Source organism: Macrotis lagotis, chromosome 1, assembly GCF_037893015.1.
Source record: "Macrotis lagotis isolate mMagLag1 chromosome 1, bilby.v1.9.chrom.fasta, whole genome shotgun sequence".
NCBI classification, from domain to species: Eukaryota; Metazoa; Chordata; class Mammalia; order Peramelemorphia; family Peramelidae; genus Macrotis; species Macrotis lagotis.
In genome coordinates, this window is record NC_133658.1 from 863,595,966 (window position 1) to 863,613,881 (window position 17,916).

General features: G+C 42.8%; 1 protein-coding gene across 7 annotated transcripts in view; it reads left to right on the forward strand.

The window, feature by feature from the left end:
• Nucleotides 1-2,906: 2,906 nt before the first annotated feature.
• WASF2 (WASP family member 2) overlaps nucleotides 2,907-17,916 on the forward strand; it is a 74,925-nt gene continuing 59,915 nt past the window's right edge. The window contains exons 1-2 of one of the 7 annotated variants that reach the window (XM_074217983.1): nucleotides 2,907-3,004; nucleotides 15,976-16,103. The gene's annotated coding sequence lies outside the window, so the exon portion shown is untranslated. Of the gene's footprint in view, nucleotides 3,005-3,391; nucleotides 16,104-17,916 lie in introns of those variants that run through there. The other 6 variants (XM_074217987.1, XM_074217982.1, XM_074217984.1 and 3 more) reach the window with 6 other exon arrangements.

Sequence of the window (17,916 nt, forward strand, 5' to 3'; positions counted from 1 at the left end):
TTGACTTCAGACAGCCTGCAATTCTGGAATAAGTATGGACAGGACAAACTGGAGGTAATCTCAGAAGGAGGAGTGAAGTAATGATTAATCAGCTTCAGGAGAAGCAGGTGGGAATCAGCCTGGGAAGGGCTTTAAATGCCAAAGCAGTCTGTCATATCCCAGACTTCTCTCTACAGTGTCCTAAGGTCAATTCAGTCCTGTAGCTTACCTTCCACTTGGGGGACCCCGTCTTGAAATGTAGAGTGGAGGGTGAAGGGAACCTTCCAGAACCTCTGTTTAAGCATGTCTAGGCCCCCCTCATCCTCATTTCATTTCTATGGGCGCATGCACGTGTGTGTGTGTTCTATTAGCATGTGAGGGACCTAGACCCACTACATCCTCATTTCATTTCTCATTCTGTTAGAATGTGAGGGGCCTAGACCTGCTACATCCTCATTTTATTTCTCATGTGTATGTGTGTGTGTCACTGTGAGTTCCCTGTGTGTGTATGTCAGACTGTGAGCACCCTGTGTGTGTGTTGTTAGACTGTGAGCTCCCTGTGTATCAGACTGTGAGGTCCCTGTGTGTTAGACTGTGAACTCTGTGTTGTGTGTGTTAGACTGTGAGCTCTGTGTGTGGTGTGTGACTGTGAGCTCCCTGTGTGTTGTGTGTCAGGCTGTGAGCTCCTTGTGTGTTGTGTGTCAGACTGTGAGCTCCCTGTATGTTGTGTGTATGTAAGACTGTGAGCTCCCTGTGTGTTGTGTGTCAGGCTGTGAGCTCCATGTGTGGTGTGTGTGTGTCAGGCTGTGAGCTCCCTGTATGTTGTGTGTGTGTCAGACTGTGAGCTCCCTGTGTGTTGTGTGTCAGACTGTGAGCTCCGTGTGTGGTGTGTGCATGTCAGATTGTGAGCTCCCTGTGTGTTGTATGTCAGGCTGTGAGCTCCCTGTGTGTTGTGTGTCAGACTGTGAGCTCCCTGTGTGTTGTGTGTCAGGCTGTGAGCTCCCTGTGTGTTGTGTGTCAGGCTGTGAGCTCTGTGTGTGGTGTGTACATGTCAGGCTGTGAGCTCCCTGTATGTTGTGTGTGTGTCACACTGTGAGCTCCCTGTGTGTTGTATGTCAGGCTGTGAGCTCCCTGTGTGTTGTGTGTCAGGCTGTGAGCTCCGTGTGTTGTGTGTCAGGCTGTGAGCTCCGTGCGTGGTGTGTGCATGTCAGACTGTGAGCTCCCTGTGTGTTGTGTGTCAGGCTGTGAGCTCTGTGCGTGGTGTGTGTGTGTCAGACTGTGAGCTCCATGCGTGGTGTGTGTGTGTCAGACTGTGAGCTCCATGCGTGGTGTGTGTCAGGCTGTGAGCTCCCTGAGTGTTGTGTGTCAGACTGTGAGCTCCCTGTGTGTTGTGTGTCAGGCTGTGAGCTCCGTGCATGGTGTGTGTGTGTCAGACTGTGAGCTCCCTGTGTGTTGTGTGTCAGACTGTGAGCTCCCTGTGTGTTGTGTGTCAGGCTGTGAGCTCCGTGCGTGGTGTGTGTGTGTCAGACTGTGAGCTCCATGCGTGGTGTGTGTCAGACTGTGAGCTCCCTGTGTGTTGTGTGTCAGGCTGTGAGCTCCCTGTGTGTTGTGTGTCAGGCTGTGAGCTCCGTGCGTGGTGTGTGTGTCAGACTGTGAGCTCCATGCGTGAGCTCCGTGTGTGGTGTGTGCATGTCAGATTGTGAGCTCCCTGTGTGTTATGTGTCAGGCTGTGAGCTCCATGTGTGTTGTGTGTCAGGCTGTGAGCTCCCTGTGTGTTGTGTGTCAGGCTGTGAGCTCCTGTGTGTTGTGTGTCAGGCTGTGAGCTCCATGTGTGGTGTGTGTCAGGCTGTGAGCTCCGTGCGTGGTGTGTGTGTGTCGTCAGACTGTGAGCTCCCTGTGTGTTGTGTGTCAGACTGTGAGCTCCCTGTGTGTTGTGTGTCAGGCTGTGAGCTCCATGCGTGGTGTGTGTCAGGCTGTGAGCTCCCTGTGTGGTGTGTGTCAGGCTGTGAGCTCCCTGTGTGGTGTGTGTCAGGCTGTGAGCTCCCTGTGTGTTGTGTGTCAGGCTGTGAGCTCCCTGCAGGCAGGCGCTGCCTCTCCGGCTGCACCCCCCCCACACACTGTCACCTGCCCGCTGCCCCTTTCCCTGCAGCGGGCCAGGCTCCAGCGCATGCGCGCCCTCCTCCTGGGGGGGGGCGGGCACTTTGGGGTGTCCCTTTCCGAGCCCCGGACCCAACAGGGGAAACTTCATCAGACTCCACCGAATTGACGCGGACGGGCCGAGGGGGCCCGGGGGCCCGGCGCATGTGGGGAGGTGGCAGCCCGCTCCCCGCCACGTGGGCCCGGCCCGGCCCGCCCTTGGGCGTGCCGCACTCCGGCCCGGGACCCAGTCAATGACTCAACTTTCCAGGTGCCGCCAGCCCCGTCGGAAGCCGGGGGGAGGACCTGGGGCGAAACCAACTGCAGCCGGAGGGCTCCCAAGAGGAAGCTCCCGGGCTCAGCTCGCTCTTTCGCTTCCTCCGCCCCTCTTTCCAGAAGTTTCTCCAAGAGGCCGCGGCCCGGAGGCTTCTGCCCGGCAGTTGCCCTGTCAGGGCGGTACTTTCCGCCTTTCATTTACTTGGTTGACTTTCTCGGCCCCCGCCGGCAACTTTGCTTGGTCTCCTCTGCCCTGTTTACTCCATTTGCGGAAGTCTTTCGGGTGGAGCTCCCGGGGCAGTGCCTGCGGAGTACGGCTTTTGCGGATCAGCTTGACGGGCGCTCCACGAGGGCCAATGGGAGGGCAGGAAGCGCCGGGCGGGCGGGGCCGGGAGCCAATCAGCTCCGGCGTCGGGGTGGGGCTACGTCTCCGGGAGGGGAGCGCGTAATGGCGGACGCGGTTCTGGCGAGCGCGGCCGGGGGCGTAGCGAGCTGAGGGAGGGGCCGCCGGCGGGAGCGGCGGCGGCGGCCGGGGGGCGAGGCGACCCCGCGCACCGGGGCAGCGGCGGAGAGGGGCCCCGGGCCCGCCGCGGCGGCCTTGTGGCGAGGCCAGGTGAGCAACAAGTCCCGCCGCCCCGGCGCGGCCCGGCCCGGCCCTGCCGGCGGCCCGGGGTCCGACGACTCCCCCGGGTCCCAGGCCGCTGCGCGGGGAGCGAGCCGAGGGGCGTGAGCGGGGGGTCCCGGGCGGCCCCGCCGGGGAGTGGGCGGGAAGTGCCAGGAGGTGGCTCGGGGGGCTGGACAGGGCGGGGGTTCCGTCCTGCAGGACAGGGGCCGTCCCAGGCCGGCCCCGGGCAGTGAGCCGGCCCGGCTGCCCGCCGCAGCGGCCCGGGCGGCCCGAGCGTAGTCCGGGCCCCCGGCCCGTGTCCGGGCAGTGCCCGGGCGGCTGTGGGGCAGTGAGCAGGGTAACGGAGGGGCCCGGGGCCGCCCCACGGGGAGTAGCCGCGAGGGAAAGTGAGCCAGGGGCGCCCATCGTGGAGTTAGCAGGAGTCCCGGGCCGGGCTGCCCCGGAGGAGGGTGCAGAGGGTGGACCTTCCTTGTGGAAGCGGAGAGGCCGGTACCGGGCCTGGCCCCTAAGGGAACCGAAGAGCCTGGGCCTCTTTAAATGTGAAAAGGAGTGCTCGGGGTGTTCCACAGAGAGAAACGAATTTTGGAGGGCACTAGGTCTCTACAGTCAGACGAAGGTGGGTCTACATGGGATGGGTGGGTGCCCGGGCCATAGAGAAGCACACAGGAGTCCGACCCTGGCCACCTTAAAGACTGACATATACGGGGAAGTGCAAGGTTGGTCCTACAGCTAGGTAACAGTTCCCAAGGCCACCTCATAGGGAAATGAGGGCTTATCAGGGCTGCCCCAGACTAATGGGGTAGTGGAGTACTTGGGCCAACCCATAAAATAATGGGCGTGGGCACACTGCAGCCACCCCATGGGGAAGTGAGTAGTATATATCCGGAGGAGGCTACAGGGACCAGGCAAACACTTATGGGGGGAGGAGGAAGACAAGGATTGTCCCGTTCTCAGGTGGATGGGGGGAGTAACAAGGCCTGCCCTCAGTTGAGAATGAGGGGTGGTAGATGAAACAGGGATTGCCCACAGAGGAAGTGAGATGAAGTGATGCATTGTAAAGACTAACTCATAGAGAGACCGGCCTGGGGAAAACAAGGGATAGTCCATAAAAGAGGTAGGTAGGGGGAGTAATAATAAGATTAACCCATAGGGAAGTGAGAATGGAATGAGGGGTCCAAGGGCTGCCCCAAAGTGATATATAAGATGATGGTGTTGACAATGTCAGTTGTAGCCAAAAAAAAGTAAATATGGGAGAATCCAAGGCGGCCCCATTTACAGATGTAGGGGTGTGTGTGTGTTGTTCTGTTCATGTGTATGTGTTCGTGTTTTCCAAGGCTGTCCTATGCAAAGGGAAATGAAAGAATAGAGACTACCAAGATGGGTCCTTGGAGAAGTGTGCATCTGGGAGTGTCCAAGGCTTTTCCATAAGGAGGTGAGAGTTGGGTGGAGCTAGGCTAGTTACTCTTAATGGGGATGTGGAAAGTTCTAGGTCCTGACCCATAGTTAAGTGGAAGGAATACATGTATGTGAAAGGAGTACTCCATAATTCAAAAGTCATCTTTCACTCAGGGACTTTGGGGATGGTGGAATAAAACCAGATGCTCCATTGAAAGGTGGGAAATTGGACCATCGTGTTTGGAGGCGTGTGAGAGGTTCCAATTCCAGTTCCCCATAGGTAGGGAAGTAAGAGTTAGTAGTATAACAAAATGTTATAGAAAGATGTGGGATTGAGTGGGACAGATTGTCAGTTCTGTCTGATAGGGAGGTAAGGCAGGGTTATCAGGGCTGTCCAATGAGAGAAGAATGTGTAAGGAGTCGTGTGGCTCCTTAGGGATCTAAGAAAGCCTGAAACTGCAGGTGCTTCCAAGTCTTTATGCAAAGAGGTGGGTGGGGGATTTACTGTATTAACCCAAAAGCAGGTGAGGGACAGCACCCCTCCTGGAGTAATGGGGCTGTGGGACAGTATGGTGACCATCTCTCTCATGGGAGAGGATTGAGACATAGGGTCTCCAGGGCTACCTTGCATGTGAAGGGGTAAAGGATGGGAGGGTGATAAGGCCTGCCTTAGCAGTACTATACTATCACTCAGTGAGACTGCCTGTAAGAGTGATAAAGGGGCTCAAAGGAAACCTTGGAGACGCTTGGGTCAGTGTGACTCTGACCTGGCGGAGGATGATTGCCTTGGAGGGAACCTGGAGGAAAGGTGCTCTGAAGGACTTGGAAGGAGGTGATGGGGCTCACTTGAGACTGAAACAGAGTACTGTGTGTTTTCTGTTCAGTTTTATTAGCAAATGCTCATTAAGTATTTTCCATACACAAGACATTGAGGATATATTGAAGCCACACTTGTAGCCCTGTAAGTTGACCACATGTTATCTGTCTGGATAGCTCTCTTCCTCAGATAGTGTCCCTCACCTTATCATCCTGTGCAAGTGTGGCCTCCTGTTAGTCCCGGGTGGGGGCTTTTTCATCAATTCATAGATCTGGGGGTCCTGGGGACTGACTCTGGCTCGTGTTTTTCCACCAGAGTACTTTATGAAACTAGTTCTCTCCTTTAATGCTTAATAGCAACTGAGGGAAGTGGGTGGTGGTGTTATTTACACCATTTGTGACTGAGGACTAGACTGTAATAAAAGGGACTGCCCAAGGTCATGCAGTTGGTAAATGTGATCAGAGTCTAATTTAGTGTGCCTTTTGATTCTAAATCCATTTTCCTTTTTACTGTACTTTTTTGCCTGTAGATCCCCCCCCTGCACATACATGCCATTTCACTCATTGATTTCACATACATTTTCTAATGGGAAGATGTTGTCTTAGTAAGAAAAAAAACATTAAGGAGAGTGTCACCTACTTCTTGGACCTAGTCGGGGTCCTGAGGAGGGCTTGTTCTCTGGCACTTCTGGCTGCCCCTGACTTAAAATCAGGTACACAGAGTTGCTAGGTAGCCATTTGGTGATTAGGGACTGGGGAAGTTTGGGAGGACAGGGTCCTGGCTTTGGGGGCTAGATCCCATCATTTAGGCCTGTTGGTATCTCCTGACTTGTAATAAATACCAGTTCACAACTCCTAAGTTCTAGAGCCTGCAACTTCAGCTATGGTTAGGGGAGTTGCCATTAATTAGGAAAGAGTTATTCCAACTATGGAAGTGAAGGCTTCCTGTCCTGCAGCTTTCTTTTCTCCCTCCCCATGGCTGCATTTTACTGGTGTTGAGTCCCAATGAAACTTCTCTGTTTATACAGTTTGGAGTCCTTGGGATGAAAGCCTATCTATAAGCCAGAGTGTTTTTTTGTGCTCTGGTATCTGACTTTCAGAAGGTTGAGTGCCTTCTCAGGGATCAGTTTGGCCTCATAATCTGCAACTTTCCTTCTCTAGATCTCAGAACTTCTGATTAATCTAGGCAGATTGACAGTACTAGTCTGGGGAGGGTTCTCATGTTAGTTTGGGGTGGGAAGGAGGCCCTTTTGGAGAAGGGGCAAGAAAGAAGGAAACTGCTGAGAAAGGGAATGCCTATTAGTAAGAGCTACCACATTTTTCTTTGTTTGAAAAACCAGAAAAAGAAGCTGATAGCTAAAAGAGGAAGGAAAGCATGTGAAACTTATTCCTGTTTAAATGTCTTCTGAGTTGTCCCTGTCAGAGACTGCTGTCATGGAAAAAGTCAATTGTAATTTGTTCAGTGGAAATTACATTATAAGATCAAATAATTTTTTTCCTAAGCCCCCAAGACAATTAAAAAAAACAATTCAGAATATTTCATTGTACAGGTGATTTATCAGTAAGATAACTCTTTCTCTTGACATAATTACCAAGTCAGTCTTGTAGTATGTTTTAACTCTGATTCTAGTTAGTGGTTTCAACTTCAGAGGAATTAATCTTGATCTAAATCCAGGATAGGGCAAAAAGCACTTTACAGTTGAACAACACTATAATGTGTTCAATTTATGTCTGTTGTCAAAAGAAATTGCTTATTTTATATTTTATGTTATATAGTGACTTTTGGTAAGTGAAAGAATTGCTCAGCATTCATTTGCCTGTTCGTATTGGAGGAAAGCTTAATTCTTGAATTCTCAAGAGCAAAACCAGGAGATCCCTGGATTTTTTAGAATTTTTAGAGTTGATTTGCAAATAAAATGGGTCTTTAGTTATAATTTCATTACTCCTGTCATTCTGTATGTGAAATTTGTTTTAGAAAGTTGCTTAAATCTATCTTCTGGTAGAGCCTAAGATGAGAGTTTTACAGCCAGAAGGAACCTTGGAGGCTAACCTTTCCTTGTTTTATACATAGGAAATTGAGATCCAGAGAAGTGGCTTATCCTAAGTGTAAAAGGCCTCTTCATCATCCTTACTTAGACCCTTTTTAATTTGATGGGACCTGCCATAGCTTGTACCCTACAGTTTTAACCTTTAGGAACTCAGGGTCTCCTTCACATCTCTGATGAGGCTCTAGAGAAGAATGTGCTAAAATGTGGAAGAAAAATTATGCTATAATATATTTTTAATTTAAAGTATTGAGGTACTTTTTTTTTTTGGCAAAGCAATGGGGTTAAAGTGGCTTGCCCAAGGCCACACAGTTAGGTAATTAAGTGTCTGAGGCTGCATTTGAACTCAGGTACTCCTGACTCCAGGGCCAGTGCTCTATCCACTGCTCCACCTAGCTGCCCCAGTACTTCATTCTTATATGGACCTAATATGAAAATCTAGATTTACAAAACATAAATTAAGGAGAATTATTTGCTTTGCAAAAGAATTCACTGCCTAATTTATTTAAATTGAAAAATCTCCTATAGGCTTGGTGTTTACTAAAGTTCAATTTATAGTCATTCATTCAGCAAGCATTTGTTAAATAGTTACTATGGATCAAGTACAGTGCTTGGCACACAGAGGTAAAAATGAAATGTTCCCGCCCTTCAAATAATCAGATAAGTAAATATAAAATTTATACAAAGTGATTTCTAGGGAGGGATTAGGAAATGCTTCTTGTAAGATCTGACAAATGGGGCTGAGAAGAAAAAGGATTTTGGTGACATTCTATCCCCCATGTCCCCTCACTTTGCTCAGGGACAGCCCCAGCAAAGTTGTGGAGACAGGAAATGAAATATCCTCTAGGATATTTCCTGTAGGAGGAACAGCAAAGTAGAACATTTTGGCTGGAATGGAGATTTGCATGAAGAGTGATGTTCAGTCAACCTGGAATGGTAGGGTAGAGCTATATTAAGTGCCCCACAGGGGAATTGCTGTTTTATCCTAGAGATACTTTTCCAAGGGCACACAAAGTTTATAAAGTGAATTCCACCTGTATCACTAGAACTCAAAAGATTACTTAGCTAAAGCCATATCAATGGATCAAGTCCCATAAAATCCTGTCTTTAGTGCCTACATACCACGTGGTCAGTTTTTATTATTTTTACTATTATGAGAAACTTTTTTTGAGTACTGAAATCTGTCCCACCACTTGAATTGCCCTAAAGCATCCAAAAAGGTATTTGTACCCTTTTTCTCTTCCTTTATAGGAGTAGGTCTTGATTAAACTATCCCAGACTTCTCTACTCCTTCCCAACACATTTCTAATATTTAAGAAATGTTATTCAGAGGTAGAATTGGTCAGGAATATCATTTTAGCCTGACTATAAATTTGTATCTTGTACAATTATGTATCTTATGAACGGAATGTTCAAGCTATCCCCGGGATGAGCAAGTTCTGTCTTTTCTTTTTTATCCAATAATATTTGACATCAAGTATTGGCTGATTTGTTACTGTTCTTTAATGTGTGGGGTAGAATGAGTAAAAGAAATCTAAGTTTATTATGAGGTGGTAGAACTGTCTTTGTGTTGCAGTTCATTCTTAGAATTGGCATGGTATTTCACTTGATAACTGCTTTTGGAGACCTAGTTCATTACCAGAAGAAAACTGTCAAATTGAGATCTGTTAAAGCCTTTAGTTTAAAATAGCCAGTCTCCCATTGCATCCAAGGCCATCACCAGTTTTCCTCATCTATACCTTGCCACTGTACCCAGATGACTCGAGAAAAAAGTGAGACTGGTGATTCTGTATAACCCTCCCTTACCTAAATCAATTCACTTCCATGTTACAGCATCATCTCTCTGTTGTGGTCCGCTTTCCACTTTAGCCTTTTGACCAATGGTCTAAGACAAATTAAGAGGATAGTACATAGATGCAGAATCATAGAGCAGTGAAAGAGGTTATCTAGGTTAACCCATTTGTTTTATTTTTGATTTTCTTTGAAATTTAAAAAATTGTATTCTAAACTTAAAACACTCCCCAAAAGGAAAATTCATACATACTACAGAACACAAAAACGTACCCTTTATGAAACTGTGAATCTCCCCTGCTCACTTTTGTTTTGGTTTTTGTTCTTTTTGCAAGGCAGTGAATGGGGTTAAGTGACTTGTTCACGGTCACACAGCTAGGTGATTATTAAGTGTCTGAGGTCAGATTTGAACTCCAGGGCTAGTGCTGTATCCACAGAACCACCTAACTGCTTTCTCATGTTTCTTTTCTTTTTTTGAAATAGAAACTTCTTTTATTATTTTATTTTATTTTTTGAGTTTTGCAAGGCAGTGGGGTTAAGTGACCTGTCCAAAGTCACACAGCTAGGTAATTATTAAGTGTCTGAGCCTGGATTTGAACTCAGCTCCTCCTGACTCCAGGGGCAGTGCTCTATCCACTGTGCCATCCAGCTGTCCCTGTCATGTTTCTTTTAAAACCTACTTACTTCTCTGTGCTTTCTTTTGAACTTTGGTTCACTTTTGTGCATTTAAAAAATGTTTGAATTGCCCTCTTTTTAAAATCCCTGTTGCTAATCTTTCGTCCATTAAAAACTGAGAGAAAGAGGAGAAAAACATACTTTAATAAATAAACACTTAAAAAAATTACTCAGTGATCATGTACAAACTATAAGTTTTTGCACCTTGTGCTCATCACCTTTCTCTCAGGAGGAGGTAACATGCTTCATCATAGTTAGCAATGATCAGAATTCTTAAGTCTTCCAGAGTTGTTGTTTTTTTAATAACCTTGCTATCTTTATATAAGTTGTTCTCCTGGTTTTGTTTATTTTACTCAGCATCAGTTCATATTACTCAGGATCCTGTGAAATTGTCTTTCATCATTTCTTATGGTAAAGCAATATTCTATTACATCACATACCATAATTTGTCCAGCTATTCCTCAGTTGTCTAAGAGACATTTAGCTCTTTTCTTTTTCTTTCTTCTTTTTTTTTAATCCCCACTTCAGGAACCAGAAGTTTTGTTTGCAGTTATGCTCTCCTGGTATTATGCTCCCTCTTAACTCATTCCCCTTCCCTATGTCTACTCATTTCCTTTTGAGTTTATGAATCTTTGCATGAAACTGTTATATGTTTATGTTCAAACCTCCTTTTCCCATTTAAGATAAATGAGATTTATTTGATATCCCAATTCTTCCACCCTTTCCTCTGTATTTGGATATATATTTCTTTTTTTGTCCTCCTTTCCCACTTAAACTTTCTAAAGATTCAATCTATCCCTAGTACCTCTGTTTTTCCTATTTAACTCCCTCAGGACATTCTGAAATCTTTAAGGTTCTGTTTCTTTTCCCTTCAAGAATGTTAGTGTCACATCTTTATATAACTCTTTCCAGTTGGTCAGATAACTTTACCCCTTTAGGTTTCTCTGGATTCTTATATTTGTATTTTAGAGTTCCTTCTACTTTTTGCATCAGAAATGCTTGAAAGTCTCTATTCTGTTAAAGGTCAAATTGTTTCCCTATGGGATTATACTCAGCTTTGCTGGGTAAGCTATTCTTGGTTATAAGCCTGTCTATCTCTCTCTTTTGCCTTTTGTAGTATTTTTTTTTCCAAGATCTTCTCTCAGTTATAGTAGAGATTACTAGATCTTGTATTATCCTTAATCCCTTGATATTTGAACTGCTTTCTGGATTATTGCAGTCTTTTTCCTTTGATTTGGAAGCTCTGGAGTTTGACTTTGATATTCCTGGAACTTTTGGAGTGTTTTTTTCCCCAAGTAAATCCTTTTTTAACATTTTTAATAAGTTTTTACTTATTCTTTTGTTTTTATTAGATTGCCATAATTCCCCCGAATATCCCTCTTCTCACAGTCTTCCCATATAGCAGTATTTTTTTGAGTTAAGAAAAGGTAAAAATCAGTGTAATTGATCAATACATTAAAAAAAGGAAATATTTGCAATGTACAACACTTGTGAAATTCTTACCTCTACAGAGGAAGAGGAAGGAGTGTTGTCTAAAGTCTCTGCTTTTGAGTATATTTTTTCTGTATGATTTTGCAACATTCACTTTTGATTTTTTTTGTGGTTTTATTATTTCCATTGTTAAAGTCATTGTATATGCTGTTTTCTTTACTCAGTCTCACTCTGCATTGGTTCATATAGATCTTTCTACATGAATTTATCTCATTTGTCACTTCTTAAACACAATAATAGTCATACTTTATGTACTATATTTTGTTTAGCCATTTGCTTAAGTAATCTAATTCTTTGTGATCACAAGTGGTATTGCTATGTATGAGAACTTTTTCCTTATCAATGAACTACTTGGGGAGTCACATTATTTTGCATAATTCCAAATTTCTTTCCAAAATAGTTATACTTCTGTAATCTCATCAACACTGAATATTCTCATCCTTTGTTATCTTTCCTAATTTATGGGGTTCAAGGTGTAATTTTAGAGTTTTTTTAATTTGTAATTCTCTTAGTGGTGATTTGAAGCATTCTTTCATATAGTTATTAATAACTGACAATTCTTTTGAGAACTGTTTGCTCATTGCCTTTGTCCATTTTTATATGAGGAATAGTGTTTGATCTTTTATATCTATATCTGTATCTGTTTTAATTATTTGTATATCTTGTATAACAAACTTTTTTTAGAGGTTTCTCTGTTATAGGGAAATTCTTGGATTCTCCCTATCTTTACTTTACCCTCTGGTTCAGGACTGTCTGGGCTATTTTTGTTTGTGGTTTCTTGAAATTTCATAGTTTTCAGGCAGTTTACACATTCTTAAGTGATCTTACTTTAACCTATTTTCCAGGTCAATTATGTTATATTTTCTTATATTTTTTCAATCTTGATTTTATTTCTTATCATTTTATAGTTATTAATTTCTGTCTATTATGGTTTTCTGGGAATTGGTAAAGATTAAATACTTTCTCTACTAAATTTCCCATTCTCAATTCCTTTCCTCTAAAGTTTTTATTTTATTATTTATCTCTTGCATTCTTTTTTCTAGATATTCATTTAATTCTCGTGGAAAATCCTTTTTTCCTATTGAGTCTCTACTTTCAGTTGTTGTAGGCACTTTTCTCCCATCGAGGAATCTTTAGATTTGTAATAATTTTTGATTTTAATGCTTTCTTTATATACTTTTTTCCAGTTTTAGTGAAGGACAAGGATCATGCTTTTCCCCCACTACTCCATTTTTTGGGGGAGGAATGGGAAGGTTGACTCTACTTGGTCTTCCCCTGTCTTTCCTGGCTTCTTCCACTGATCTCTACCTCCCAGGATTAGACTCCCCTGAATTTTTGAGACTGAGTGCTGGATTTTTAGAACCCATTCTGGCCATCTTAGGACAGAATATTAATGACCTAAAATCCTATTGTTTGGGCTGTTCCTGGTCTGAGAGATTTGTAACAATATGCTGGTAGCTGATCTTTGTCCCCTTTTCCCTGGAACTTCCAATATCCTTACTCTGGAGTTTTCTGATGATGCCCCCTCATCCCCTAACTCCCTTTGTGCAGTGGGTAGAGTGCCAGGCCTGAAATCAGGAAGACTTGGCCTCCCACACTTAACTAATTGTGTGATCCTGGGCAAGTCACTTTACCTTCTTGCCTCAGTTTCCTCATCTGTAAGAGGAACTGGAGAAGGAAATGACAAACCATATTCCACTATTTCTGCCAAGAAAATCCCAAATAGATCATGAAGTGTCAGTAAAACTGAAACGACTGAACAACTACCACCCCCTGCAGGATTCTGTTTCCTGTGGGCTTCTGGTTGACTGTTTTTACCCAGTTCTGGGGTGGAAGATGTCTTTTATTGTCATTTCTCATCGGAGTTCTTCCTTTTTTTTTTTATTGAAATTTTATTTTATTTTTCCAATTACATGCATTGGTAGTTTTTCAGCATTCATCCATTTGCAAATTTATGAGTTCCACATTTTTTTTACCATCCTCCCTTTCCTCCTCTATCCCTTTGGTGACAAGCAATCTGGTAAGAGTTGTACATTCATGTTTAATATATTTATATATTACTTATGTTATGAAAGAGGAATTAGAACTAAGGGAAAGGAAAAAAACCATGAGAAAGAAAGGAAAATCATAAAAAGTTTTTTCAAAGTGAACATAGTATGCTTTGCTCTGCATTCTGACTCCATAGTTTTTTCTTCTGGATGTGGATGGCATTGTCTATAGCAGGTCTCTAAAGGGTGTCCATATTGGATTTCCTGACCACAGTTCACATTGGTTTATATTGGGCTGTTTTGTTGAAGTGGGTATGCCAGGAGGGTTTGCCTCTTGATCAGACAGCCACATTCACCTTCACATTTGACAAATGGGAAATCTGAAGCCTAGTTTGCCTAGTTTGCCACCAGTCACACTGAAGAGGACAGGAAGAAGCAGAACAGGAGACAAAGGAAGGATTGAAAGAGTCTGGGACAGAGGAAATGGTGCAGAATTTAGGGTGGGACCATTGGAAATTCGTGCTTTGCAGGGTCTGAACTTGTGACAGCATTGTAATTAAGCTCTGACCCCTGCATACTCTCTTATGGCTTTGTACAAAGTATATACTTTACAAGGTTGCTTGAAATATTTGTTGAATGCTTTATAAGCCTATGTAAATGGGAGTTATTATAATTATGGTGACTCATTCTCTTTCTTGTTCCATGACTCCTGTTTTAGTTACCTTTTTTCCTCTTCTCTATGTTAGGACTGAGATAGTTGGATTAAGTTGGGGGGAAGAGGTCAGTAAAAAGCAATAAATGCAGACTCAGCAATGTAGTGTAGTAGAAAGACTTTTGAATTTTGTAGTTGGGAGCTCAGTCTAATAAGCATTTATTCAATGTTTACTGTATATATATAAGATACTGAGCTAAGTTTCAGAAAATGGCAAAAAAAGAATCCTTAGTCTTTGCCTTTAAGAAATGGACAGTATAATGAGACTGATAATATGTGTATAAAATTGAGTCCATAGAAGATGTTTACAGGATAGATAATGTTAGATTCTGAAGGGCTAGGGGGTGGTTTCCAAATGCCAGCTATCAACTCCAATCATTATCAGTTCATTATGGTCCATACTGACCCAAGGGCCACTGCCACTTCCTTTGACTAGTTTCACCTACGGTGAAAAATGTGAAGATTATGAAACATGCCTATTAAATAAATAAACTTTACAGAGTTATAAAGTATCTGGATAGAGTGCCATCACAATAGTAAAATATTTTACCAAATAATCTCAGAATAGAAATTAGCAAGGAAGCAACCTTTTAACCAAAACTCAATTAACAGCTGCTCTCCAGGCACTGATGTTTTTAGCTAAGAATATGAGGACAGATAGATAATCTGGAAAGCAAAGAGGGGGTACATTAGTGCAACTGAAAATGGTATTGGGGAAAGGCCTCCTAGGGAGGACTGAGTTCTCAAGGAAGTCAAGACACTGAGGTGAGAGAGAGCCCAGTCTGGAGATAGATGGATGAGGGAGGGGCATGTTGGGAGAGTTAACAGTGGGCCAATACAGCAAAATAACAGGGTGCGGGAAAGACTTGAATTCCAGTTTTGGCTCAAGTATTGGCTTTGTAACTTGGGCAAACTCTTAATGTTTCTAAGTCTTAGGTTCCTCATCAGTAAAATGGGAATAATATTTATATTACCTATCTCACAGCTTTCTTTTGTGAGGAAAGTTCTTTATAAGCCATAAAGAGCTATATAAATGTCAGTTGTTATCCAAGTGTTCAGGATAGAGTCTTTCCTCTCTTGTTCTTTCCTGCCATATTTGGATCTGTTTGGTAGGGAGAATAGGGGTAAAAGGAAGAAATCAAGATATGACAACTTTAAAGATAGCCAAGTTATTTTTATTCAGTTTAAATTTTATTTTATTAAGTTTTTATTAAGTTTAAATGTATGAGAGAAGCATAGACAATTGAATAATTTATGCAGATCTGTGTAAATTCAATTTCTACCACTGATTAAAACTAGATAGGAGTAAAGAACTACTATTTCCTTAAATTTATATTCCCTCCCAAGAGCTCATATTCTTAGCTAAAAAAAATCATTTCCTAGAGAGCAGCTGTTATTGAGTTTTGGTTAAAAGGTTGTTTCTTTGCTAATTTCTATTCTGAGATTATTTGGTAAAATATTTTACTATTGTGATGGCACTCTATCCAGATACTTTATAACTCTGTAAAACCTATTTATTTAATAGGCATGTTTCATAATCTTCACATTTTTCACCGTAGGTGAAATTGGTCAAAGGAAGTGGCAGTGGCCCTTGGGTCAGTATGGACCATAATGAACTGATAATGATTGGAGTTGATAGCTGGCATTTGGAGACCACCCCCTAGCCCTTCAGAATCTAACATTATAATCATTTATGTGTTAGTCACCATTAAAGTGAAACTGAATGAGTATTTTTTTCCTGCTCCATTTGAAGTATGAATGATACTCTAGAGAATTTAAATGTATAGTTATGAATGGTAAAGCCCACCCCCTTATCTCAGAATAGTTACCATTTATGCAAATGAAACACACTTCTTAACTTAGAAACCAAACAGAATTGAATGAGAAAAGAGTAGAATAGATACTAAAATTATTGGATTCGTAAGAGGAATTCTCAGACATGGAAGTCTCTATGAGAAATTTGCTTTTCATACTTATTTCTACATTCCAATAAGGGCTAAATGTTGAGAATAGTGATTAACTTTTTTCTTTTCTTTTTGCTTTCAGAACTCCAGACCTCTTCTGTACAGTTAAACTATGAAGGACTTTAAGGCAGGTTCTTCTAGTTACTGGATTATCTTCAATGTAGCCCAGGATCCTTCTTTTTAGTACAGTTGCTCTGGGCCAAGGATATAGTAAGTACTTAACAAATGCTTTCATTTGATTTTTTCAGGAAACAGAACTAGTAGAAATAGTTGATGTGGGATTTCTATTTGAAAAATAGGGATACAGACCTTAACTCATCTCAAAACACATTGGATAAAGTTCTGGCATCAGAGGTGGGAAAGTTTTGACAGAAGACCTGTCTCTACCATGCACTGTCTGCAATGAGCTTTTGAGAAGGTCAGCCACTGGTTATAGAAAGGTGAAAGACAGTTCTGAAGGAGTTCTCAAGGCACTAATGTAGAATCGGGGGAGACAATTCATAAATACCTAAAGCCATAGAAGATAAGTTGAGCTAGATTCATGGAAGGCATAAGCAACCAAGGGCCCCAGAAAGGGAGGTTGGAGCTGAGCCATGAAGGCTGACAGAGACATGAAGAGCTAGCAATGAGGAAGTAGAGCATTTTTAGGCACAGGATTAGCCAGTGTCTCAGACAGCTTTTTAAGAGCACAAGTTGTAGAACAGTGCATTGGGTGCATTGATAGTAAAAGTTTCTTCACCTGCACTTCTTTATACCAAAGCATTCAGACCTAGACAAAAAAAAAATGGAACCGTAAATCTTATGAGAATATTTCTCACTCTTCATTTCTAGTTTTTGAGATAATATATATTCTAGAGAATAAAACAAAGAGAGACGAATTACATTTAGTATTGTACCTTGTTTCTAAGTTGTTTTCCTAACTTTGATAGAATTTTGATGGTCTTCAGAGGGTAATGCCCACTGTCACAGAGAACTGGGAAGGAACCACCAGTAAAATTCCTCTGTTGGGTTTTAAACTGTACAGGCTTTTGCTTTGACATCTGTGTTTAACTTTTCTTTCTTCAATTAGAACATAAAATGCTAGTTCTGTAAGGTACTTGGATAGTATTATCTGTTCCTGCCCCTTTGTTGTACTTGTACCAAGGAGAAACTAAAGTTCTGAGAATTTGACTTGGCCATGGTCAGACCCCTGACTGGTGACAGAATCTGTATTAGAAGCCAAACTTTCTGGTCTTAGTATTCTTCCTACTCTGTGTCTTCCTTCTTTTCATGGGACTTTAATTTCCACGTGATTGTATGACTTCTTTAGCCACAGTTGATCCTTTATCTTGAACATCTTGAAAACTACCTACTTTTCCAGCTCTAGACAACTATACTTTATCATTGAGAATCATGTCAGGTGATTTGGGCCTGTCTTCCAAATTTTTCTTGGGTAATTACTGTGTTATTAGTTTAAGTGTCTGAGACTGTATTTGAACCCAGGTACTCCTGACTCCAGGGCCGGTGCTTTATCCACTGCGCCACTTAGCCGCCCCTATCTGCTTATATCATAAGAACATAAATGTCAGACTAGGTCAAGCCCATGGTCCTTCTAGGTCAGTATTTTGCCACAAACATTTATCATTTGTCTTAAATTAACAACCTCAGTAGGCTAGCTGCTCAACATACCTCCTTTCCTCCTAATGATATTTATATCATCCTTTTTTTTAAAAGAAAATCAGCACTGATTTCATTGGTATAGGGAACACGGCCTGAACTATCCCTTGTGATAATCAGTTGTACAAATTTGCCACACATTTTAGTGAGCAAAGTCCTTTTTATTTGTCCTATAGTGTGTAGCTTCTGGGACTTGGGAATCAACTCTGCATTTGCCCTCACCACTCTTACTTGAGAGCAACTGGGGCACAGTAGAAAGAGTGCTGGGCCCTGAGTTCACATCTAGCCTCAGACCCTGTGTGATCCTGAGCAAGTCATTTAGCCTCTGTGCCTCAGTTTCCACATCTGTAAAGTAGGAATAATAACA